This window comes from Pipra filicauda, unplaced genomic scaffold, assembly GCF_003945595.2.
Source record: "Pipra filicauda isolate LSUMZ 115617 unplaced genomic scaffold, ASM394559v2 scaffold161_size1661140_pilon, whole genome shotgun sequence".
NCBI classification, from domain to species: Eukaryota; Metazoa; Chordata; class Aves; order Passeriformes; family Pipridae; genus Pipra; species Pipra filicauda.
The window spans coordinates 939,920-962,870 of record NW_024104118.1 but is presented as its reverse complement, the minus strand read 5'-3'; the positions used below and the strand labels follow the sequence as shown (position 1 = coordinate 962,870).

Genomic DNA, 22,951 nt, shown 5'->3' with positions numbered 1-22,951 from the left:
TCCAAAACCTAACGGCTTCCACAGTTTGTGCCAATATTTCCTCAGGAAGTTATAACTTTATACAGAGAAAATTCTAATGATTTTGAATTCTGTAAGCACTAAAGAAAATTTAAGCCTCCCCTACGAACTATAGGGGCCTATTGGTCTTAAAGATCAAGAATACAGGAAAATATATCCATTTTTACATGGCTACAAGCAGTAAATACTTTAGCAAAGCCAAGACAAAACCTTGAGGTCATGCTCAAAACTTTAAAAAACTTCAGTGTTATGTAACAAAAAGCACAAAGCTCAAGAGAATTGTTCATCTGAAAAATATGAAAAAAAAACCCAAAAAAACACCTTTCCAAACAACATATTTATTCCAACACATCTTAAACAGGCTGAAGAGACCAGGTCCCCTCTATCTGCACATTGTGTACAGCTTTTCCAAAAGGAAATGCTTATCACAGCCCCTGGCAGACCCTGTGAAATAGTGCAGACACAGCAGGGTCACACCAATTAGCAAAGCAGCATCCAGAGAGACAAGTCATCTTCATCACAAGAAGTCTTCATTTTTCTCTCTCATGGGGAAAATAAAGAAGACAGACCTATATTTCAACATTTTTTCCTTATCCAACGGTCAGATTTCTGATTTTTCAGGTGCTTTGCAATTAACTTCAAGAACCATATCCCTTTTGCTCTCTGCATATTCTGGTTTTACCTGGCACTGTTTTGTGCACTCAAGGATGCTTTTCTCAAGCCTGAGAAAAGCACCTCAGGAAGACATGATTGTCCATTCTCCTGCTTTTTTAAGCTCTCAGAATACAAATTGAGTCTAGTTCATCTCTCAAATTAATGAACAGAGTTTCTTTTTTGTGGTGTGACAGCCCTCCCATCTAAACTAGATCATAAAACCACTGCCAAGAAAAAAAACAAGTGTGTTCAAGAAAAACTGTTATAGGTGCAGACTGATGACTGCAAAAGCACCTCTGAGACAGCAAGTCCTGTACTGATGAGTCCCAGGAAGGATCCAGGACCTGCTCAGGCTTTTAGCTGTCCCCTGGATAGAATTTTTCAGAACTCTTGTAACAGATTATGCAGGCAGGGCAAATATTTGACTGGGCATCATCCAGTGAACATTTATATATCTGATACACATTTGCCTTCCCTGCAGAACAGTTACCTCTGCAACTTCTGGAGGAAGCCAAGGGAAAAGAGTGATGGGAATGAAACCTTGACCCATGTGACAAAACCAATTACAAGGAGTTGGAATCTACAGATCTAAAATACCTAAGTCACAGACACTCGTAAACTGGCAGGAGAAAGCCAAAAATTACAACCCCCCCCCCATTTTGCCTTATGTTCACAAAAGGAAAGAAACAGAGCTTTTAAATTATAATCATAACTGTTCCCATATCCCTTGAATACAAGCCTGAATGCATAAGTGTCTGGCTTATTACAAGCAAGAAAGACCCAAGAAGCCACATCCACCTGCTGTAGAGAGACTGATGTTGATAAGAGATGGCTCCTCTACGTTGTGTACACTAATGACAGTGCCATCCTTTTTGGGAAAGCAGAGCTTTCATTTGTTTAGAAACTGATACTGATTTTCAATTATTTCACTTGTTCAGTAATTTTTTAACCACAGCTCAGCTATTTGCATCCAGCACAATCAACAGCAACTATGAACCAAACCCGGCTGCTTATTTTTCCAGTACATTTTCAATCTTTTATTGAGATTACTTGATGGAAAAAGTACATCAACTCTTTTCGTCAGCACGACAAAAAAAAATGTTCAGTGAATTACCCATGCAACACAGTTGCAGGGACTATTGGCTGAACTTATAACCCCTGAGTCAGCAGGGGGGCTTACCACTGAAGACAATATTCATTATATGGATTAATATTTCCTCCTGCATTCTATAGATTTCATTTTGTTTGGCTCTGTAACAACTTTTTCACGAAAGCACCCCAAGTCAGCTTTCTATGCACACAGAACAACACTTAATATGCAAAGAATTGCAGGCACTGAACTCCAGGGAAAAAACCCAATTATGTAACATTTGATATCTTAAATCTAATTCCCAATGATTTAAATGCTGTTGCTTTGGTATATCACCTGTTTACTGTTTTTTCCCCTAAGAATTATTAGTGTATGCACGAACCTTCCATCAGGTGCCCTGGCAGTTGTGTAGGAATGTTTTAGAAAATACTATTAATTCCACAGCCTTTTCCATAATCCCCTCTGGGGAGGTTGAGCAGGAACCCCCCCTTGCCCCGATAATCCATGCTGGTTATCTTTTTCAACATGTTTCTATACAGCACTGTTTCTCACTCTGCAAATTTGGCTTCAAAAGGTCTGTGTGTTGCTATCTCCATTGTTCAGGAATAGCTGTGTTGATTTACACTGATAAACAAAGATAATGTACAACCATAGGCAATGAAGTCAATCTGCAAAGGACAGAGCAGGAAAAAAGCCTGCAATTTTATCACCATTATGTACTACAAAGAAAAATTACAGCCTTGGGGGGAAATAAAAAAAGGTGGGGAGTGAGAATTGGATGTCTTTTTTTTAATGAACCACCTCTTGCTATTTCCAACACCAAGCAATCCAGTATTATTTGCAATAGTGTATTTAAAGAATGTATTTGCTGAACCCTGCTGAGTGGCAATTCCCCTCAGAAAGGGACCTGATTCAGCTTCTCTCTTTGCAAGCAACAAACAATCAGACACTTTCACATTCCAACAAGCAGAACAACAGAGACAATTATGCAGAACACAGGAGAACTCACCACGACTAAAGCTCCAGTGCAGCTGAGGAATCTCCATCTAAACCACTCTGCAATCTCACCTTAAACCTGCAAAGCTGTCGCAGGAGGTTTTTCATGGCAACTGTTACTAACAGTGTCTCTCTTATCAACTGCTAAAAACAGGTACTTTATATACCAGAGTGCAACACTCCTGTGATGTACCAGTTACTGAACAACTCCTCTAAAAGAACCACCTTTGGAAGGGATTTGCTTTCGCTCTAAGAAGATAAGTGGGTTAACTTGTAAGGGCCCGTGAACCAGCATCCTGCCTGCCAGCAGGTTCATGGAGCAAGATGCCAGTTGGGATATGGCAGCTGGGACTGATACAGCTCACAGGGTAAACGAAACACATGTTAAGCTCTGAGCTCTGCTTGTACTGACGTTTTTTTCTCACAGGGATGCTGCCCTCGCTGCACAAGGAATACTTACAAGGCAAAATTCACAGGCACAGGGGCCCTTGGAGCTTCAGCAAGCTTTGTCCTAACACGCCTCCGTTTTCTGCACTTCCCAAGCAATCTTTTCTAGCCAAAAACACTGACCTTTAAACAATGGATCTGTCTCACGTTAAGGCCTGCAATGGCACTTCCAAAATTTGGTTGTTGTAGTTGAAAGGTACGTTATCGACAGCTTCATTAGCAGCAGAGCAGGTTTGAGCCTTCCTTCCTTGCAGGTTGGCTTCCTTCCTTGGTATGTTAAATTAAAAAAAAAAAATAAATCACAGTATGAAAACACAATTTCATGTCTATAAAGCTCTAGAATAGCCAACATTTATGGCTGTTTAACAGCATGTATGTTTAACAGCAAGTTCAGTGAACTGTTCCACTGACTACAACCAACAGCAAAGTGTTGCACAATCACAGCCTGTGTCACTGATGATACAGAGATCTTTCATGTGCCCCTCACTCCCTACATCCTTACTGTGAGCTGTCTCCCTGCTTCTAAAAACTGAGAATGTCTACAGTTTACAGTACCAAAGTCATTAAATAAACTGTCTTCTCCAAAGATCATTCCAAACAGCAGGAGTCACCCTCCTTAACCATATAAGTTACAGACTCAAAAGTCTGAGACTGGGCAATATTGTGCAACCTGTTTTTAAGCAAAACCACCCAATCTGGACGAGGGAGGCAGAGCAGGACAATTAGCAAGGCTCAAAGCAAATGGAAAAACAATTACACAACATGAGTTACTCCCCCATGGAAAACTCCTATACTAATATTTATTCTCTCTCAGCTGGTATATATTTGCATTTAACTTCAAAGTTTATTAAAGCTATGTTGATGTAATTGTGAACCTTTACAGAGGGAGTCAGTGATTTTAACGGGGTTCCAAACAGGCTCAGGGGTCACTCTGCAGAAGACTACTAGGATATAAAACAAGGTAGAGAGAAAGGCAGTACTTGCTTGAAATAAAAAAGGAGGTGCTAAAAGACTTAAGAGTTACCCAAGGACAGTTTCAACTCAAGAACTGTGGTAATTTTGAGTGTCTCTATTACCTTCAGACATGCATGTTTCTGAATTTACTGGCCAATTTGGGGGGAGATTACATATTTTTAAAACCATTCTCCTTCCTCTTGCTGCATTAAAAAAGTCCACAGAAAGGACATCAACAAGTATAAAAGCAAAACAATGACAGTAAGAGGCAACTTGGCAGCAAGAGCATCTGTGATATACACAGAGACTTACCAAGAGGGAATAGATGTGAAGTCAGTGTGGAATGATGTCTATATTTGTTCGTGTTTATAACCTAGATTTAAATGTCTTTTTAATGTGAATGAAGGTTTTCCTGACAGTAAGACCCTCAGAGGTGAAAGATGTGTATATATATCTAAATATATATATGCAAAATTTACATCTTCTGTATTATATACAGTCTTCCTCCTTTGGTGAGCTTTGCAGAGAGGCCTGTATAAATACAGGCACGTATCCAAGAAGGAACATTTTAGGATTGACATCAGTTTTACAAAAACACAAAAGGTCAAACGGCGAATGTTTCACTGAACAGCTTCCTACAGAACCTCTATCCAACAATGCAATAATCCAAATCTGCTAAAACACCCAGGACGTTGCACTTGGCAAACTGTGTGCTAGTAGCAGTATTTTCTGAAATAGCACTGACTTTATCAAGTCAGGGATCTTACTTTTTAGCACCGCACCGAACTGGTGTCTCAGACAAGATGTTGCTAAAACAAGTATTGCTAGAAGCCTACAATGTTTAGCCTGGCAGGGTTTTTATCCATTTATTTACTGTGATTTCAAAAACTTTGCTAAAAACACCTCCTGCAGTCAACAGGGAGTGTATTAAGACAGTTGAGCATTTATGTTTCAGTGCATGTAAGGGTTTTTTTTTAAACCGAAATATTACTCTCAAGTAAAATGTGGGGTAAAGTCTACAAATGGGAAGATTTTAAAATGTCTTTCCCAGTTAATATTTATAATTTTTTGCACTTTAAAGGGATGAAATACTCATTCCCTTCCATGTTGAGCATTTCATGGGGAAATTATCCATCCTCTGCTCTAAAACCTGCCAACCAAGAAAAATATTCCTAAGCAAGAACTCTGAAGGCATTTTGAGATTCAGATAACAAACTAATGCTCTTAAATACTTTTTACACACCATATTTGCCCATCTTTTAAACATAAACATAACTATTTGGTGATCAAAGTGCAGATGTTCAATAAAGGTCATTATAATCCTGGTTACTGTGACTATAATTTATGCAAAAGCATCTCAGTTAAGGGCAGGCCCATACATAGCAGGTATGGGCAGTGAGCCTAAGGGACCTATTTGGAGATTTTTTCCAAGTACTCACACAGAAAGGAAACTAGTCAGGGTGACAATTTTCCCCAGAATCAAAGACTTAACAAAGAAAATCCATTAGAGATTGATTACGAAATACTTCTCCAAGTGGTGTGGTTTAAAACTGATTTTATCCTCATCCTGCCCAGCAATATGTGATTACTGGGAGGAGAGAAATGATGAATGAGGCTTTGAGGGGTTCTGAAATTCTGCTGTTATCGTTATCACCTGAAGAACCCCAAAAACATATGTGGTATAAAGCCATTTTGTAACTTGGTGAGCTAACAGGGTAACTTTTGTAATAGCTGATGGGGTCCCAAAAGAAATTCAATTTGCAGAAGGTGACCTCAGAGTCACACCCACCAAGTAGTTTTCCTCTATCCATATTTTCAACTATCAGGCAATCTCAAGTTAACTCAGTCCACTTGAGGAGATATTGGGAAAGAAATTGCTCTAGTGACTCAGGCACTTATCTTAGGAAAAAGGAAGCCTGAAAACTTCTTACATGGTTGATAATTTCTGCTTATGATCTGGAAAACACAGAAGAAAATACAGAGCCCGCAATACTAAACCACAGTTTATGGAAATTTGAGCTCAAATATTGGACAACTAACTAGAACTGTTACCAAGTAAAACCAAGTCATTTCTCCTTGCTGCTAACACTGCAGAAATTCTAAAGTTGTCACTTACACCTCAGTGTATACTGTTGACTTGCTCCACTTTACCCTGCTTTAAAACAGTGAAAGTCAACTAGCAAGTCTTATTCCAGTTTGCAGCCTGTATTTTTCCACCCTAGATTTAAAACTGTATGGTAATGGCAATGGTATATTATTGTGCTGATACATATGAAACAATGCAGGCATTTCAGCCTCAGGCCAGTGTAAATCCCAGAGCAATACTCAGTCCTTACACAGCAGTCATGTGGGAGCACAGGAGGGTGGGAGGACTGGTGATGCCAATAAAGGCTCTGTACAAGGTCCCCACACCCGCCTGTCACAGGTAATGCACTCAGAGAACCTGGCACCAAGCTCCTTTGGGTATCAGCATGGAGAACCCACAGCTTTTTCCTCTTGGGACTGGAGCCCCACATCTCCTCCTCCAAAATCCATGCTACTCTACAGGCACAGAGAGTGGATTTTGCCTCACTGGTGATTTTTGGCTGCCAGTAGCAGCCAGTAAATGCTGCATATGGCTCCCAAATAGCTTTACATTATTTCTTTGCACTTTGCTTCAACCAATAAACCCAAACATGTTTTACAGATTATTATTTTTGTACTCTAAGTAGGTTAAAAACATCTGGAGGTACTAATAGCAGAAAGATAAGAAGGTTTTCATTTCAGCTTCCCCGTGTCAGGTGCTTTCTCTGCGAGCTCTTTTCACGTCACAAGGTACTCGCTCCACCACCTTCTCGCTGCTGTTCACCAGCACAGCACCCTCTCCTCACTGTCATTTGCATTTCAATATTCTCCCCATACCCGACTGTCAGCTCTGACACACCGACTACACGGGAGGGAGCAGCCCGGCAGGATTCCTGGGGAGCTGCAGCAGCACGGGAAGTGGGAACACTGTGGAAGCTGGCAGGAGACAGCCCTCATCCCAGATCCCTACCTGGCAATCCCACAGTGGACCTCTGGGGCTCTGTTTTCAGGGGCTGGGGAAGAGAAGGTCCAAGAAAAAGAGAAAGGGCTATTAACACCACCTGAAACCCGAGCTCATCAGAAAGCAACCAGAACAAGAAGAGCAGTGGCGAGGAGTAAAGCTGCAGATCCCTACAGAGAAAAGGGCAAAGGAAACCTGGGCAACCAGCAGGGATGGGAGGGGCCAATCCTAAACTGGGATGAGGGGCAGCTGGAGGGAAAAGGGCAGTTTAAGAGCAAAGACTAAACAGGAAAAGGGAAAAGGAAAGGAGAGACACAGGAGTGTAAATTCAGAAACAAAGTAGAGAAAAACATGTTACAACTTGTTAACTTAGAGTAAGCTTTTCGCATACATATTTTTCCTAGCGTTGATACAGAAGGTTAACAGTGAATGTCTGTGACCCTAACCAATAACTTACAATAGTTATCATTATATTTTACTATCCCGTTTAGGCAAAAGAAATCAATATTTAGGAGGTATTTAGACAAACAGCATCTGCCCTTTACTTTTCTTTAAATGACTGATTCCAACCAATTCCTTCACTTGGAGAGTAAACAGAAAAGAATATGTATTTTGGTAAACATGCCTGCAAGTGGATTTTCTAAGGAGCTGAAAAGTCAGAAACACAAATTACCCAAGAAGTTGAAATGGTACTTTGCCTCCTTGCTCTCTCTTTCACAGAAGCAGCCATAACTCTTACCCATACATAGGGAATGCTGTTGCTTCAAAATAACTGTATATTTATTTACATAGTTAATGCGTGTTCTAAAATAGAAGGAAATGCAGACATTGCATCCATTATCAACTGCAGCTGGGTAGAAGTGCCTACCAGCAGCAAGGCCAGGCAGGAAAGTCTGCTGGCTCCTTGCTCTGTAGCTGGTGCCTCCTGCCCAAGCTCAGGAATCACCCCCTACCTGCCACTACTGTTCAGGTGAGGCACTTGAGGCAAACAGAACTGCCCAAAAAATGTCATTTAAGAAGTCTGCGAATTAGGTTATCTACATGAGATATCCTAACAAGAAGGTAAAGCCATCAAGAAATGAACACAGATGATTAATCATGGAAAGTTACTCATGGAAAAACTGGTAACTCACTTCTTGCACAGTTCTACATTTTAGAGACTAAAATGAGATTTGCCTGAAAACACACAGAGCAGTAACTTTGCCAGGAAGATGCTTCATCTGGATAAATCATCTTAGCTACTTTCCAGACAAAACCTTTTAAACCACTGTGAAACTAGATTACGAGCTCTAACTGGTCAAAACGACCAAAGAAAATCTCCAAAAGTATTTGCTGCTCTGCTACACCACTGGAATCAAACTGTCTAGATGAAACTGTAAGTCAAAAGTCACACAGAATTAAGCACATCTAGTTTGCAATAAAGGTACTCACTCAGCCAGCAATTTTAAACAAGTTCAACTTAACTCTCTAACTATAGAACCTAATCACAGGAATTCCATAAAGTTCTTGGCTCCTAAAACAACTCCATGTTCTTTCCTTCCTGCCCATACATCTCCGTGTATTATTTTTTCTCTAAATATCCGAGAATAAAGTACTTTAGCAGACATGAGACAGCCATGAAGCCACAAAGAGCAAGGGGAAAAACTTTGGAGGCACTTAAGAAGCAATTAAAGAACGAAAGCCAAGCCCTACAAAATTAAACGGCAAAGACCTAAAATAAACAGAAATCACGTTCTCTAAGAAGGGACCCCTATTAAATTCGAGGTCAGAGACCCACCACACAACGCTCCTGCTCCTCCTTGTGCTCACGGAGGGGCAGCCTGGACATTCTGTGTCAGGTACCAGCTGCTCCATAACTAACTGACCATCGCAAAGTGCTTACATCGCTTCCCTTGCTGTCCCAGGGCAAATCCCAGCCTTCCCGGGCTAGCGTCAACTTCACCCGCTGTAAAAACTGGCGAACAGATCGACCCACCTGCAAGTCCAAAATAACCCTGGAGAGGAAGGGAAGCACCGAAGGGAGGATGGAATGCGGCTACACACGTACACAGCAACGCGCAAAGCCTTTCAAGTCAGGAATTCTCGGTAATAACAGAGCAGGGGCAGAGCCCCGGCAGGGACAGCATCCACCCGGCACCCACAGCGGCTCCATCCCGGGGAATTCCTCGAAGGTGTCAGCCCGGCGGCGGCGGGCGCTCCCCGGCAGGGCGGGGGATGGCGGGGCGGGCACGGGGAGCGCCCGGGGCTGCGGGCGGACAGCCGGGCGGACACAGCCGGGGCCCCAGACCCCGCCGGGGGCGAGGGCGCTGCGCGGCCCCGCGGGGGCCCCGGCGCGGCTGTGCCGGCGCCAGGCGGGCTCTGCGGGCGCCGCTCCGACCGGCGGGGCCGCGGCGAGGGGCGCCGGCGGGACCCCCGCGAAGGGGCGGGCGGGCGGGCGGGCGGCAACTGCGCCCGCGGCTCCCCCCGCATCCCGCCGGGGCCCCGCCGAGGGAACCCGACCGCCGCCGCCGCCGCCCCCCGGCCTCCCCCGGCGGCGCGAGGGGCTGCCACCCCCCTGCCACCCCTCACCTGGCAGGGGCTCCCCAGTCCCGCGGCGGCTCCGTGCGGGGTCCCGGTCCCGCTCCCGCCGGGCCCCGCCGAGGACGCGGCTCCCGGGACGGGGCTGCGAGCGCCGCGCCCGCGCAACAACCAACTCCAGGCGCCGCCCCTCGCGCGCGCACCGCGGGGGAGCCCCGCCCGCCGCCCGCCCATTGGCTGCGGCCGTGAGGGGGCGTGGCGCCTCTGCGGGAAGACTACAGCTCCCGGCGTGCCCCGCGCGGCCCTTTAAAAGCGTCCCGTCGGCCTCCGCGCGTTTGGAACTAGCGTGTTTTCGTCCGCGGACGTGAAGTAGTCCCGGTGTGTTGTTTGCGCTTCGGCCCCGCACTGGGTCGCTGAGGGAACTGCGATGGCGGGCGGTGGTCTTTGGGCGCTCCCGACCCAGCCGGGCGTTCTCCCGTTAGGCTCCTCCTGAGGAGAATGGAGGGCTGCTGTGAGGTGGGAGCGGAGGGATCCGAGCGGCCGGGGTTGCGGGGGGGTGAGGCGGCCCTGCGCGTGCGGGAGCGCGGCGGCTGCGCGGGCTGAGGGGACGCGGCCGCCCCGGCCCTGCGTGGGAGCCGCCGCCGGCAGGTCAGTGGCGAGGACCGCGGGCCCGCCGCCTTTCCTCGTCCGCGGAGGGCGGGCGGCTGTGGGTGCTGTGGGCCACCGGTGAGGGGGCCTGGGGGAGCCGCCGGAGCTCGGGGGGGCGAGGGGGAAAAGCTGGGTGAGGGTCTGAGCGCTTGGCTTCAGTATTCTCCCTTACACGTCTTCCCTTGGTCCCTGCAAAGCCATAATATTTAATGGCTCCTTAATTGTATTTATTTATCCTTTCATCACGTCCACTTGACGTTCCCTTGTCAACCACCAATAGCGTGGTGGTTTTTTTTTTTTTTGATACTTCTGTCCAGGTCTTTACATTCTGTTGCCTGTCCCCGAGGAACTGAAGTCTCTTATCCTTGAGGTGGAAAAAAAAAAAAAAAAAAAAAAAAAAAAGCCCCGAGCGCAGGGTTGAAAACACCGGAGCCACGTGCCTTGCGAGGCGCCATTCATTGCGATCCTCTGGAACACCAGCGCCGGAGTGAAACCGGTACGGCCCTCCCTGCCCCGGGAAACTGGGAACTGGGCAGGGGTGTCCTTCGAGGGCAGCTGGGAGGAGGCGTGGAGCTGCCCGTGGGAGATACTCTAAGAAAAACATCCCCCAAAATCACCTTCTGAGCTAGAAAAATTGGTGTAACTTGTTGATAACTTAGTCATGTATAAAAAAAAAACGAGGGAGGGCTTTTTACTCAGTGGAAAAGAGGGGAAAATCCTGTTCTCGGAGAAGAAGAGCTGCTTCCTAGAGGAGTGGCCTCCAGCTTTTTTGGCTGCACGTGCCTATCGTAGAAACAGCTCTTAGTGTGCACCTCCCGCTTGTGTATATTTATTGATTTATCGATTGTATGCAGGTATTGCTCTACGGATGCATGTGTTAGAAAGTATGCTTGAACGGAAATTGAGAAAGGATAAGATAAAGATGAAATAAACACTATTTAAAAACGTTTCTCAATGCTACAAAAAAAAATGTTTTTTCCCACCCCGAGTGGAAAGGTGTGGGTTTTTCCCACTCCTCAGCCTTGCATGTGTGACCTACTAGAGAGACCACTTTTATAGCACATGTATGTTATTCTGAAGTGATCATTCTTATTTTTGTAAGAATGCAAACATAATCAGCTGTTGAAAACAATTTGTTTTCATAGCCTGTTTTTTTTTTTTTCATTCAGTCCATAATCCAGGGGCACAATTTATTTGAAGGTAGTGAAATGGTAGTGAAATACTGGTTTATCATCTCTTGTTTTCTCTCACCCTTACATTATATACATGTTAGAAGGGATGAGATCTCAGCATTGCTAGAACCACATCACTTGCTGGCAAATAATGTAACTTTAGAGTTTAGGAAGTTGAGAGAAAGTGATAAAATTTTTTTCCTGTCCTTAGAAATCTGGCATGTCCTGAAATAGAAGCTGAGATTACAAATTTGAAGGAGATTTGGTCTTAGAAATGGTGGTTAAAGCAGAGTATTTGGGTTGGTCTCAAAATTCCCAAGTTAGCTCTTGTATGGGATACCCAGGACTTTTCAAAATAGAAAATTGGAGATTGTGTGATCCACCCCCACTGTCCTGATTGTAAATTGAATTTTTTTTCCTTTGGTTCCTCCTGGTGTGACACATAGAGGGTAAGGTGACAGGTGCACCTTAGAAAAGGGAGAAGAGGATTGTGTTTATTACAGTGATGTTTCCTCAGCACCTGAGAGTGGGGTTCGACTCTTCTGTGTGCACCTGGCTGTTAGAAGGTGACTGTAATAACAAGTTCTAGTACTTTGCAATAAAGCAGCCACAAGGACAGAGATTTTTACTGTCTTCCACCTTCTATTCCTGCAGGACATCTGCCCTGGCCAAGCTCAGGTGTTCTGTCTGATGGCCAGGGCTGCCTGGAGACCTGAGGAGACCTGCTGACTTCCCTGCTGGGCTGCTGAATGCAAGCACTGACTGTGAGCTGGGGTTTTGCTTTGTCTTACATCACCTTGTTCTCAGTATCAGAGCAACAGGAATGGAGAAAATAGTAAATGGACGTGTTCAAATTAACTTTGTAATCTTGCTTTGTTACTGTGTCTGTTCACAATGTATTTAAATAAAGGGTCCCTCAGCATCCAGGTGTGTGCAATTAGCAAGGTGTGAATCTTCTCACCTGCCAAAGCAAGCTCAGCCTTCCATAGTAAATATTTCTCCTTGCTTAAATAGGGTTTGTTTTAGGACTAGTTCTTGGATGAGATTTTTCTTAAGCTTACCATTGACTGTGGCAAAGTTGCAGGTGAATTCAGAGCACGTCTCCCTAAAACAGGCTGATACAAGTTTCTAAATTCTTGCTGTACGTCCTGCCCTCTCCAGGTTGTGGTTGAAAAATTTCAGTATTCCCACTCACTGTTACTGAAGTGCTCACAGAGCTGTGCTGGTTTTTATGAGTGTTGTGGCACTCACAGTGCTGTGAGAAATCGTTAGGGCACAGGTGAAGAGGCTGCACTCTTTTGGTAATGACCTGTGGGGGAGAGGGGTAACTCAAGGGAACATGCCTTTCCAGTTTCCAGGACAGTAGGTGAATGCAGAAAGGTTGTCTTTTTTCTTTTTTGCCAGTTGTTCATATACCCTTAATAAAATGCTCTTTCCATCTGTAATGTGATTGGCTTGGGAGAGATCCCCAAACTAGGTTGCTTTCTGCATTCCTTCTAGCTTTTTTTTTTTTTTTCTTCCATGTTTTCCCTTAGAAAGAGAGAGGGGATGTTTATGTTCAGGGAACTGATAAACAGTTATTTTTTTAAGACATGAAGAGTGGTTGGATAAAAGACTTCAATGCCAGGTGTTCAGCAGGTATGAATTACTATGTATGAATTACTAAGAACACTTTGTTTTCAGAAAACACTGTTTTTTCAGTGGATTTGTTCATGAAAGCAGCTAAGGCTAGTTGGTGGCTATTTGAAATACAGAGTCAAGTGGTTTATTAGTGATGTAAGTCAGGCTCCATTGGCAAGATCTGCAATGCTGGCCATGTGTTGTTGTCTTGCTCCAGGATTGGCTTGTTCCTGCTTCAGTAGCACCCACAGCAGAGCCCTTGGCTGTTAGTTTTGTAGTCTGGTACTGGTCCTTGATTTTTGAGAGCAAAACAGCTGGATGTGAGTTTGTCCATGGACTGCCAGTGTTACTGTCAGTGGGACAGGTCAGCTGATAAGCACTTTAAAACAGACCAGCCTTATAATAATCTCTTGCATAATTGGATTGTTGGGATGTATCTGCTAAAGCTTTTTGTATGCAGGTTAATCCCACAGAGGGTTAATTCTTATTAAAGGAATAACTTGCCTTGTTCATACCTGGTAGGGGCAGAGGTGAGACAGGCACCTGATTTCTGAAGGGCTACTCGATATCTGTTTGATAAGGACAGATTTTGGACAGCTGAGTTGCAGCTACAGGTAGTTTTTAGTGACTGTTTATCTGGAAATCTTCTTTCTGTATTACAGGGAAATAAAACCAATCACTGTAGATTACCTGAATACTTCCAAGTTCTAAATTTATTAGGAAATCTTCCTTGTTCCTTGGCCTTGCTCTTGCAAGTGCTGATGCACTTGGAAGAAAACCTGTCTTTCAGAAATGACGTTAAGAAAATTACTGACTACAGTTTTTTAATAGTAAATATGTTAAAAGGAAGCTGTGCTAAGTTGTCTTCAGAAAAGGCCTATTGATGATTTTGATTCTAGAAACAAATAATCCTGCTCTGCTTTGCAGGAGACAATGGCAGGAACTGACTTTGGCTGACTGATGTAGTGTTTTGGACCATACCCCTTGCATGGCATACAATGAATAAAAAAAATAAACCTTACACTTCACTGTTTCTGCAGTTCTTATGACTTGGATTGCTTATACTGTTTCTTCAGGTAAAAGGGCATGTAAGACATTGGAATGTGTTTTTTGTGCCTCGTGGCTGGGATAAGCAATGAGGTGAGCAGTTGACACCCTTAGCCTGTACTTGAAAATACTGCTATAGCATGAAACTAGGAAGGAGTGTTTTAGTCAAAAGATCAAATGGCATAAAGTCTTGTCACTGCTGATGAAACTGTGAAGTGCCTTAAGAGAATGAGGATAGTGAAAGTGTTGGTTGTTAGTTGAATTCAAGGGACTTAAGACTGACAGAATTTATTTCTGAATCTTTCCTCCACTTTTTTCTTCTGGTAACAAGTGCAAAGCACAGAGGATTTCTCAGCAGTTTAGTGAGTTGCCAGGGGAAAGTCTGCTTTTGTTTTATGGTTGTGTTCAAATATGAAAAGATAAATTCAAAGCTTTAATTATACAGTGGTGTCTTAAGGATTGTTTGCAGCCAGAAGAAACTCAACAAACTGTTTTTAACTTCAAAATACCTGTCATCTCTAGAACTTGCTAGGCTTTATTTGGATGGGTTCTCAGTCTTAACCAGTGGTTGTTAAAGCAGGTCTGACTTAGCTATGTCTGTTCTGTAATTCCTTTTATTTCAGGTAAGTGGTATGGCATGAATTAGTGGGGTTTTTTGTGAGCTTTTGTGTTTGTTACTCAAGAAACGAACCATTTGTTTTTCTTGGAATTCCCTTGGCTGCTGTTTCAAAGCCTTGGGCATAAGGTGGTGTATTGTTTCCTAATTTTGGAGTACTGTTTGCTGAAATCTAGTAATTAACAAAACATCAGTAGTGGAAATGAAAGATGTTTTTGGAAGAACGGACTTTGCTGTGTGTGTAAGAATAGGCTGAGTAATCTCAGGCTTGTGCCTGTGGGCCGTAATTAGATGTTCATCAAAGGTTGCATTTCTGGTATAATGGAGTTAGTGGCCCATCCTAGTATTCAGGATATGCTGTGCCTGACAGTGTATGGAAAGGGAAGGTGTCAGTCTCCATAGCTGGAACAGCAGTGGAGCTGTGGCAAGACAAGTTCTGGTAATGGTATGAGAGGATAAAGCAGAGAAAGCAGATCAGCACCCAGCAAAGCACTGAAAACAGCAAACTGTGAATCTTCTTTCACACTTGGAAATCTGGAGTTTGCTAACATTGCATTTCTGCCAAGAAAACTGGGGAGCAAGGGGGAGTGTTCCCAGTGCAGGATAAGTGGCACATAAAGGTAAGAGAAGGCTTTGTGTACAGTTTAGTTTTCAGGGTGTTGGTTTTTTACTTGCATTCTAAACCTTTTCCCTTGGTACAGTGCTCCTTTCATCTCTCACTTTTTCCAGCTTACTTTAAGAAGTAAGAAGTCTGCCTTGTTTGCATTTTCACTTATCCAGCACATTGGCAAAGACATTTTCTGATACCTAAAGGATAAAAAGTAAGACTTACTGAAGAAGGATATTTCATTTTAAGCTACCATGTCTTCAAAAATACAAGCATCTTGTTGAAATATCTCATTAATCACAAATTCTAATAGGATTTCTAGAGCAGATGAGCAAATCTTCAGAGCCTCCAAAAGTCCTGAACTGTGTAAGCATATTAGAATGCAGGTTTTTTCAGCCCTGACATTTAGTCAGTGATTATCATAGGTAACCATACTAAAGTCTTTTGGAGGAGATTTCTGGCTTGGGGTGCATTTACTGCAGTGTGTTTGAGCTGCTGCTGCACATAACTCACGTTGCTGGTGAAATGAAATCAAGATAACCAAGACTTGACTAAATCCTCACTGTTTGAATATGTGGGAAGCATGACAGAACAGACTCCCAGCTACTCATTACTGAGTTAGGATGAGGAATTGCTGCAATTCCTGTAAGATATGACAAGCCAGTGTAATAAGTAATAAGAGTAAAGGAATCAAAATTTATGGAATTCAAGTTCTTTTTCCAGACTTATGTAGAAGAGTCTTATCTTTCATCAAGAGAATAAATGTTTTGCTTTAGATTGGAAAGAGAAAACCTGAAAATGTCAAGTCAGCTTATGATATAATCCTAATTTTTTCTGGTAATCATATTTTGTCCCACTTAAGACTATTTTGGGGCCCTCTGTTTCTGGAATAGCTTCAAATGTTCGTTTCTGGCACCACTGGAATCTTAGGGAGAGTTGAATTGCGAGCTGTGGAGTCACAGTAATGTGCATTGCTCGCTCCTGGCTGTGCTACTTGCCTCCTTTTTTCTGCTGCCAGCTGCAAAGCTGGATCCTTTGCTGAGCCATTTCACCCTCTAATTTGGCATAAACTAATTTGATAAATGAACTAAAAGCTCTTGTGTTTCTTTAGCATGCTGAAACACCATGTGGCTGGTCCAGTGCACAAGTGCCAGGCTGAAGATGCTGCTGTAGGAGTAGCTGTAGTTCAGCAGGCTTATGCTGCCAGGAAACTGTAGCCCTAGGCAGTGGAGAACTGTTGTCTGCACCTCTGGCTTGTCTTCATGCAGCCAGAGGACCTTTCTGGATGCTTCTTTTAACATCCTGTGAAAACTACAGCCCACTACTAGCAGAAAGAGTCCAAAAAGTTATCTTGGGTGATTGGGGGTGGCTCATACAGCTTAATATGACCGGTTTTACCCTGCATGGAAGTGGGAGTTTCCATACACATTCCTTTTTTGATAAGCTCTGGTATTTATTTCAGCCCCTTGAGTCCTTTCAACTATGTATTTGAGCTGGTAGAAGATACCCAGCTTCCCAAAGGGAAGAGTTAGGAAGTTAAGCAGCTCTATAAAATGCCCAATAAGCTGTGGAGATTGCTGTAACCAGCTGTGAAAGGAGAAGGGAGTAAGACCTTCCCTTCTTAGCAGCAAGAAGCTACTACTTTGTAAGCTCTCCTTAAATCCAGGTGGTATCACAATATGCAGAACTTGAAAGAGGCACGAAAATTTTATTTGTCTAATGCTCATCTTAGGCCACCAATATTTTGCTGTTTTCCCATTCTGCTGTACCAGTTTGACAGTAATTCATAAATCATTGTGTGACATCACCAGGGTGCTGTAAACTGTCCACTAACACCACACACTTGATCAAAATGTAGAAGCACAGATATTTTTTTCTTTTTAGATACCTTAGTATAGGAAAAAGAAAGTGAGGAAAAAAGCTTCTGAATCATATCAGTTTGATCCCTGGCTTTTTAAATGTCAATTTAAAGTCACAAATAGTGCGTGATTCATGCTGCTTTCTGAAATTTTATGTTTTTGAAGAAAATGACATCAATTTAAAACTTCTTGGTTATTTAGGGAGATGCAACGTGACAACTGCTTTTTCAGTACTTGTGCTTGACTAACCTGGTTTAGCTTTTTGTTTTTAAAGGCTGGATTCAAGCAAACCAGACTTTATATTTGATCACAATAAAACTAACATACCTCGGGACAGGTGTAGGCTTGGGAAGACTTCCTTGGAAAGCAGTGACATGAAGAAGTGTTGGAGGTGACTGGATAATCCAGCTTGGGAACATTAGCATTTAGTGAAGCTTGAGCAGTTAAGCCTTAGGTATAAATGAGAGCAGGAGTCTTACCAGGAAAGGTAAAATATGTGTCTACTGCAGCTGGCACTGCTACAGCTGCTTTGGAATTCAGAAAGGGTTGCTGAAAGATCAGTTTGAACATGAGTTAAAGCCATATTTTCAGTCCTAAAAATAAAGGCAGGTGCAGCATTTGTTTAACTTCTTGAAATGGTACATTTATTCAAAACCAATCAATTTACTGATACAGGTTCTTAGCTTTAGGGTCTAACCTACAGAAGTGTAACAAAATCTAAGTGACTGCTGCAATGGGGAGTTGTGCAGATATAATGTGTGTGTAAGTGCCACGTGGGACAGCTGGTGGGGTGATGTTGGTACTGTCAGTCTTCTCAAAAAGTTTGGGTAACCGTGATGTGGGTTTGAGATCCTCTTTGTTTCTGTTTCTTAGCAGAGGGCAGGTGCCTGATGCAAAATGGGTCACAGTGATCACACTCATCCCCTCTGGCCTGTGCATGTGGGTGGTGCACTGCAGCTTTGCAGGCAGGAAATGAGCTTTTCTGGTTCTAGCCCAGGAAATTTTCTAATTATAAAAGTATAAAAATTTGTACTGTAAAAAGTACAGAATTTTTACAAGTATTTGTATTAGACTAAGCAAAGTGGTCTTTGTCTAGATATAAGATTTGAATGTTCATCTGTTTGCATTTGGATATAAGGAGCTGTAGAATTATTAACTGTGTGTTAAATTTAGACTGTGAGACTTTACATGAATTGTTTTGAACGTGTAGTGCTGTGAAAATTGTCCTAATATCAAAGATATTTTTCTTACTTGAGAAATCTTTTCTGTTAATATTGTTTTAACCTTAGAAAACTTACAGTTCATTACAAGTATGAAAGAATGTGCACTCTGTTATAAATGGCTTACTTGCATTTTCTCTATAGAAAAATGCTTTATATGTTTGGATTTTTTTAGGCAAGCTACTTGAATAATTTTGTTGCCACTTGTAAAAACACACATTCTGTCCCAATGCCATTTCAACAAAGTATTTCTCAAGGGAATTGTAGAACAGACATTTATCAGGAGGGGTTTGCAAGGCATGCAGAAAATAACAGATCACAAGGAACTTTTCACATGTTCCTCAAGTTTGTGTTCTCGCACTGCTATTACATGGAAGAGTGTTTTTAAGGATTGATATTCAAATAAGCACAGACAGAAGGTTTAAATTTTTATAGTGAGAAAGAGTGGGAAGGCAGGAGATTTCAAATGCACAGTAAGGGCTGGAAACTTAAAAAAACTTCAGCTTTTTATCTTAGTGTCTTTAGTGACACTTTAGTTCCCACTTAGTGACTTGTGGGAATTACACTGAGAAAAGTGGTTTTCCTTTACTGATGCACAATTCCTTATTCTGAGTCTGAGTCAGTAATGTTTGTCAGCTAAATGTCTGTAATTTACTTTTCATGGAGACATTTAAGTGATGCTGTATTAACGTAGGAACTCAGTGGTCTGTAGCTCTGTTGCATGGTTGTGTTCCTTCCTTCCAGCTTGTGTGAAGGTGGATCAGTGCCTGACCAGTGGAATACTCTGGGCAAGTGATGAGTCAGAATTGTGGTAATGCAGCAACGTGTTAACTGAAAGTTATCATGAACAGGGTCTGTCATGTAGACAAATTTTACTCAAATCAGTTGTCAGTGCATAAAAAGAAGTGTATCTGTCTTCCAGTTTTGACACTTGAGTGTCTCTGGTTCTGAACTTGCTTGGTAGCCTCTCAGTTCTGTTGATGTATTTGTATACCACTGTAATTAAAAATACAGAAATCTGACCAGCGGGAGGTTTTGCAGATCAGATGAACAAGTTTCCTGGCATTTGCTGTGACTTCCTCCTACCGTTAAATAATTTGGTGTTTAAAAGGTAAATGAAATGCAAAGCAATCACTCCAAAGATGCAAGACAGCATCAGCAAAAACAGACAAAGAATTAGAATGGCAGTTTACTGGAAGAATTGAGATGACAAATCAATGAGATAGTTGACAAATCAGTTGCTGTTTGGATGCTGAACATAGAGGAAGGGTTGCAGGTGTATAGTGCTAAGTACTGCAGTGGTTATTCAGGTAGGGCTTGAGGATCACTGTGGAGATGGTTCCACGTTGCCAGTGGCAGGAGTATTAGTTGGTGAATCATAATCCAGCTTTGGCACAGAATGTCTTTTCAATTTTTTATATAGTGGAGACTTTCTTTTCAGATTTAATGCCCTATTGTCATGCAAATAACAGTATATCCTCTGTGAGGCTAAAAATGAGAACTTCTTTTGCTTATATGGCATGAAGGGCTTGATGTTACAGAATCTTCTTGGTCCCTCAGTCATCTGCCCCTATAATCTTGTGAAAGTGTATGCAGTTCATTTTGCTGTGTCCTCCACTTGAAGGACAGAATGTATTGAACAAGTGGGCTAGTTAGTGGAGTGGCAAACACAGCAACCCTGAGCTAAGCTTTCCATTTAAAGAAAAGAAAAACCTGCTTAAAACTGCTACTGAATTAAACCTCCTTGAAACTGCTGGAAGTTGTGTTCTCTGTAGTGAGCCTAACACACAACTCCTCTTGGAAATGGCAACTTGTCATTGTTTATTTGGATTTGGGTAAATACTGCTTGTTGTATTCAGAATTGAGAGTAAATGAGATTAATACAAAGCGTGAGGGAATCTTTGGTTAGGGGCAATATCATATATTGGAAGTCCAGCTCTAGCTTCACTAATTGGAGAGCAGATCCTGGATTCCTTGATAAGGTTGTTCCTGATGGGTTTTTTTTTCTGGTTAATAGATGAGTAAGGTGAACACTTTCCATCTCTCTTCTGGTGTCTTTTTATTCTTCTGTCTCTCCAGCTTTGTCAGGACTGAGAGAGGTATTGTCTGATATATCTGTGTTCCTGTGGCCATCCTTAGTGTTGTTTCAACTGCTTTTATGTCCTGTCTTCCATCCATCACTGTGACCTGAAAACAAACAGTGGTTATTTCTTCAACAATTGGAAACCTTCCTGTCAAAAAACCAAAGCAGTTGAGGGTATTTGCTGGTTTATGTCAGTGTTGACCAGAAGCTTTGAGCCAGACAGTCTAACATGGTGTCTGCCATGAGGATGAACTTCACTTTAGTTTTGAGTAGGTATTGGGACCAGCTGACCTCTAGAAGTCACTTCTGGTCTAAATTTTGAGTCATTAAATGTGAATGATGCAAGAGGTGTATTTCTTGATTTATGGGAGTAGGATTAATTCAGTATAGCAGAAAATGTGGACATGTCTTACATTGTTTCCTTTTTTCTTTCCCCACAGCCAGGCAGGAACAACCAACAAAGAAACTGTGGTGACAAGACATTTGCCTTGCTCATTAATGCTTTGCTGGGTGGATCTTAATCAGCAAAACTAGTTGGAATCTGCAGATTTTTTTATATGCTTATAAGATACTTATGCATAAAATGCGTGACTATCAGGTGATGTTAGCAATTGCTACTGAGAAAGGCATTTTAAATAGAAATACAGAAAAGTTCATGATGACTAAGACATGGATACTTGAGTAGAAGAAAATTTCATTGTCAAGTGGATGAATGTTTTTGCTTCTTGTTACTTGAGCTGTTAGCTCTAAGTGAGATATACTTCAGTTGTCAAACCCCACAGCTTTTACAAGCTGAAATTTCAATCAGGCATTCCTGTTCAGCTTGGTTACTTGGCATAGTTTCAAATAGTAAACTTCTTACTTGTTTTTTTTACATGTTAAACTCCAAGATCTGGGCTCCTTGTGCTGTGGCTGGGGGATGTTAAGTGGTGATTGCTGGAGTACTCTCTGGTCTCTCAGGAGTGCAACCTGCTCGAGGTTTACTCCTTGCTGTCACTCATCAGGCAGCAGTAGGAGAGGTGACTGGAGTGTTTTGAGAAGTGTCCTCGTTGCTGAAGGATGGGTGTGTGCTGTTTTGGGCAGCCAGGTGAGGGTTTACTCAAGGCTGACTTAACTATTTCTTCTGAGTGTACATCTTGTCACAGAAAACAAAGTACACTGAGATGTGAATTGAACCTGCTGGGTTATTTTGGTGATCTTACCACGGAGCTTTGGAATGCTATGAGCATATTTTGTCTAGAGTTATACATAGATGACCCTTTCTAGGGTGGGAATAAGCTGTTTTGGGAGACTCTTAAAATCCTGGAAGGACAAGCTTCCATTACTGTAATAAATGTTTTTTCTTGGGAAGTCTGTAAGCTCAAATATGATTGTTGAAGTTTTCATAAAAGCTGAATACATTCTGCTTTTAAAAATGTAATGTTTAAAAAGCAATGCCATGCTTTTTTGCCTTTGTTTTGGGAAATGTTGGGGGGGGGAGCAAAATACAGATAAGTGCTTTTTCAGAGGAGTCTTTTTAAATAAAAAGGGAGTGCTGGTGACTAAGAAGGCAGTTGTTTAACTCAACAAGCCCTCGAGCTAACTTCGGGGATTAAATGTGGTGGTGGATCCTCAGGTAATCTGTGTGCTTGCTTCTAACAGACTGCAAAAGGTAACCAAAGAAAGTAAGTTTCCCCTGTTGGCACTTCTGCTGTAAAATGTTTAGACTCCACAAATGAAAAAAGGCTGTGGTGCCTGAATTCTTGTTTCCCCCAGCTGACTTGGCCTGTTTCTGATCGAGGCAATGAACTTCTGATTACGAGGTTGTACTGAGGTGAAGTCTATGCTGTAGTCCTTTTGAAAATAGCAGTGTTTTTCCACTTTCCATACTGTTTAACGCTGTGTAAAGCAGAGAGCTGCTGACCTTTTGTCACAGATCATGAAGGCTGTAGTTCTTATTTCTCCTTGCAGTAAGAATTGCATGATGTGTATTCAGGTCAGAGTCTCAGAGCGACTTCTGGTTGTCTGAAATCAAGCAAAGACTAACAATTAGTTGAGATGTCCAGAATAAAAAGGTTAAGATTGGTAGTGTTTTAAAGTCTATTTCTGAAGTTTGGTTGTATTCTTAGCTCCTGGAGATTTCCTTTATGACCTTCAAACCAGCTATGTATCTTTACCCATATATAGAGGTGTTGGGATAATATTTGTGCTTTAGCTCAGAGGAACCATGTTTACTGAACAAATATATATAGAAATGAAATCATCCAAAAGAAATGTAAAAGCAGTATAAGTCTTTGCTGTTTGCTAAATATGGTAAATACTCAAACCTGAATGCCAAGTATCTTTCAGAACACTTGTAACTAGACACGAATTAGGAATCTTTTCAAATGTAAATGCTT

The 22,951-nt window shown here is 42.3% G+C and overlaps 2 protein-coding genes across 13 annotated transcripts in view; one reads left to right on the top strand and one right to left on the bottom strand.

The window, feature by feature from the left end:
• The window catches only part of PEAK1 (pseudopodium enriched atypical kinase 1), a 112,710-nt gene extending 102,862 nt beyond the window's left edge, over positions 1 to 9,848 (bottom strand). For 3 of the 8 annotated variants that reach the window (XM_027712274.2, XM_027712282.2, XM_027712281.2), the window contains exon 1: positions 9,753 to 9,848. The gene's annotated coding sequence lies outside the window, so the exon portion shown is untranslated. Of the gene's footprint in view, positions 1 to 2,771; positions 2,853 to 3,328; positions 3,473 to 9,159; positions 9,181 to 9,752 lie in introns of those variants that run through there. The other 5 variants (XM_027712278.2, XM_039379265.1, XM_039379264.1 and 2 more) reach the window with 5 other exon arrangements.
• A 256-nt stretch (positions 9,849 to 10,104) lies between these two features.
• The window catches only part of HMG20A (high mobility group 20A), a 39,389-nt gene continuing 26,542 nt past the window's right edge, over positions 10,105 to 22,951 (top strand). For 3 of the 5 annotated variants that reach the window (XM_027712269.2, XM_027712265.2, XM_027712267.2), the window contains exons 1-2: positions 10,728 to 10,845; positions 12,176 to 12,285. The gene's annotated coding sequence lies outside the window, so the exon portion shown is untranslated. Of the gene's footprint in view, positions 10,350 to 10,727; positions 10,846 to 12,175; positions 12,286 to 22,951 lie in introns of those variants that run through there. The other 2 variants (XM_027712268.2, XM_039379263.1) reach the window with 2 other exon arrangements.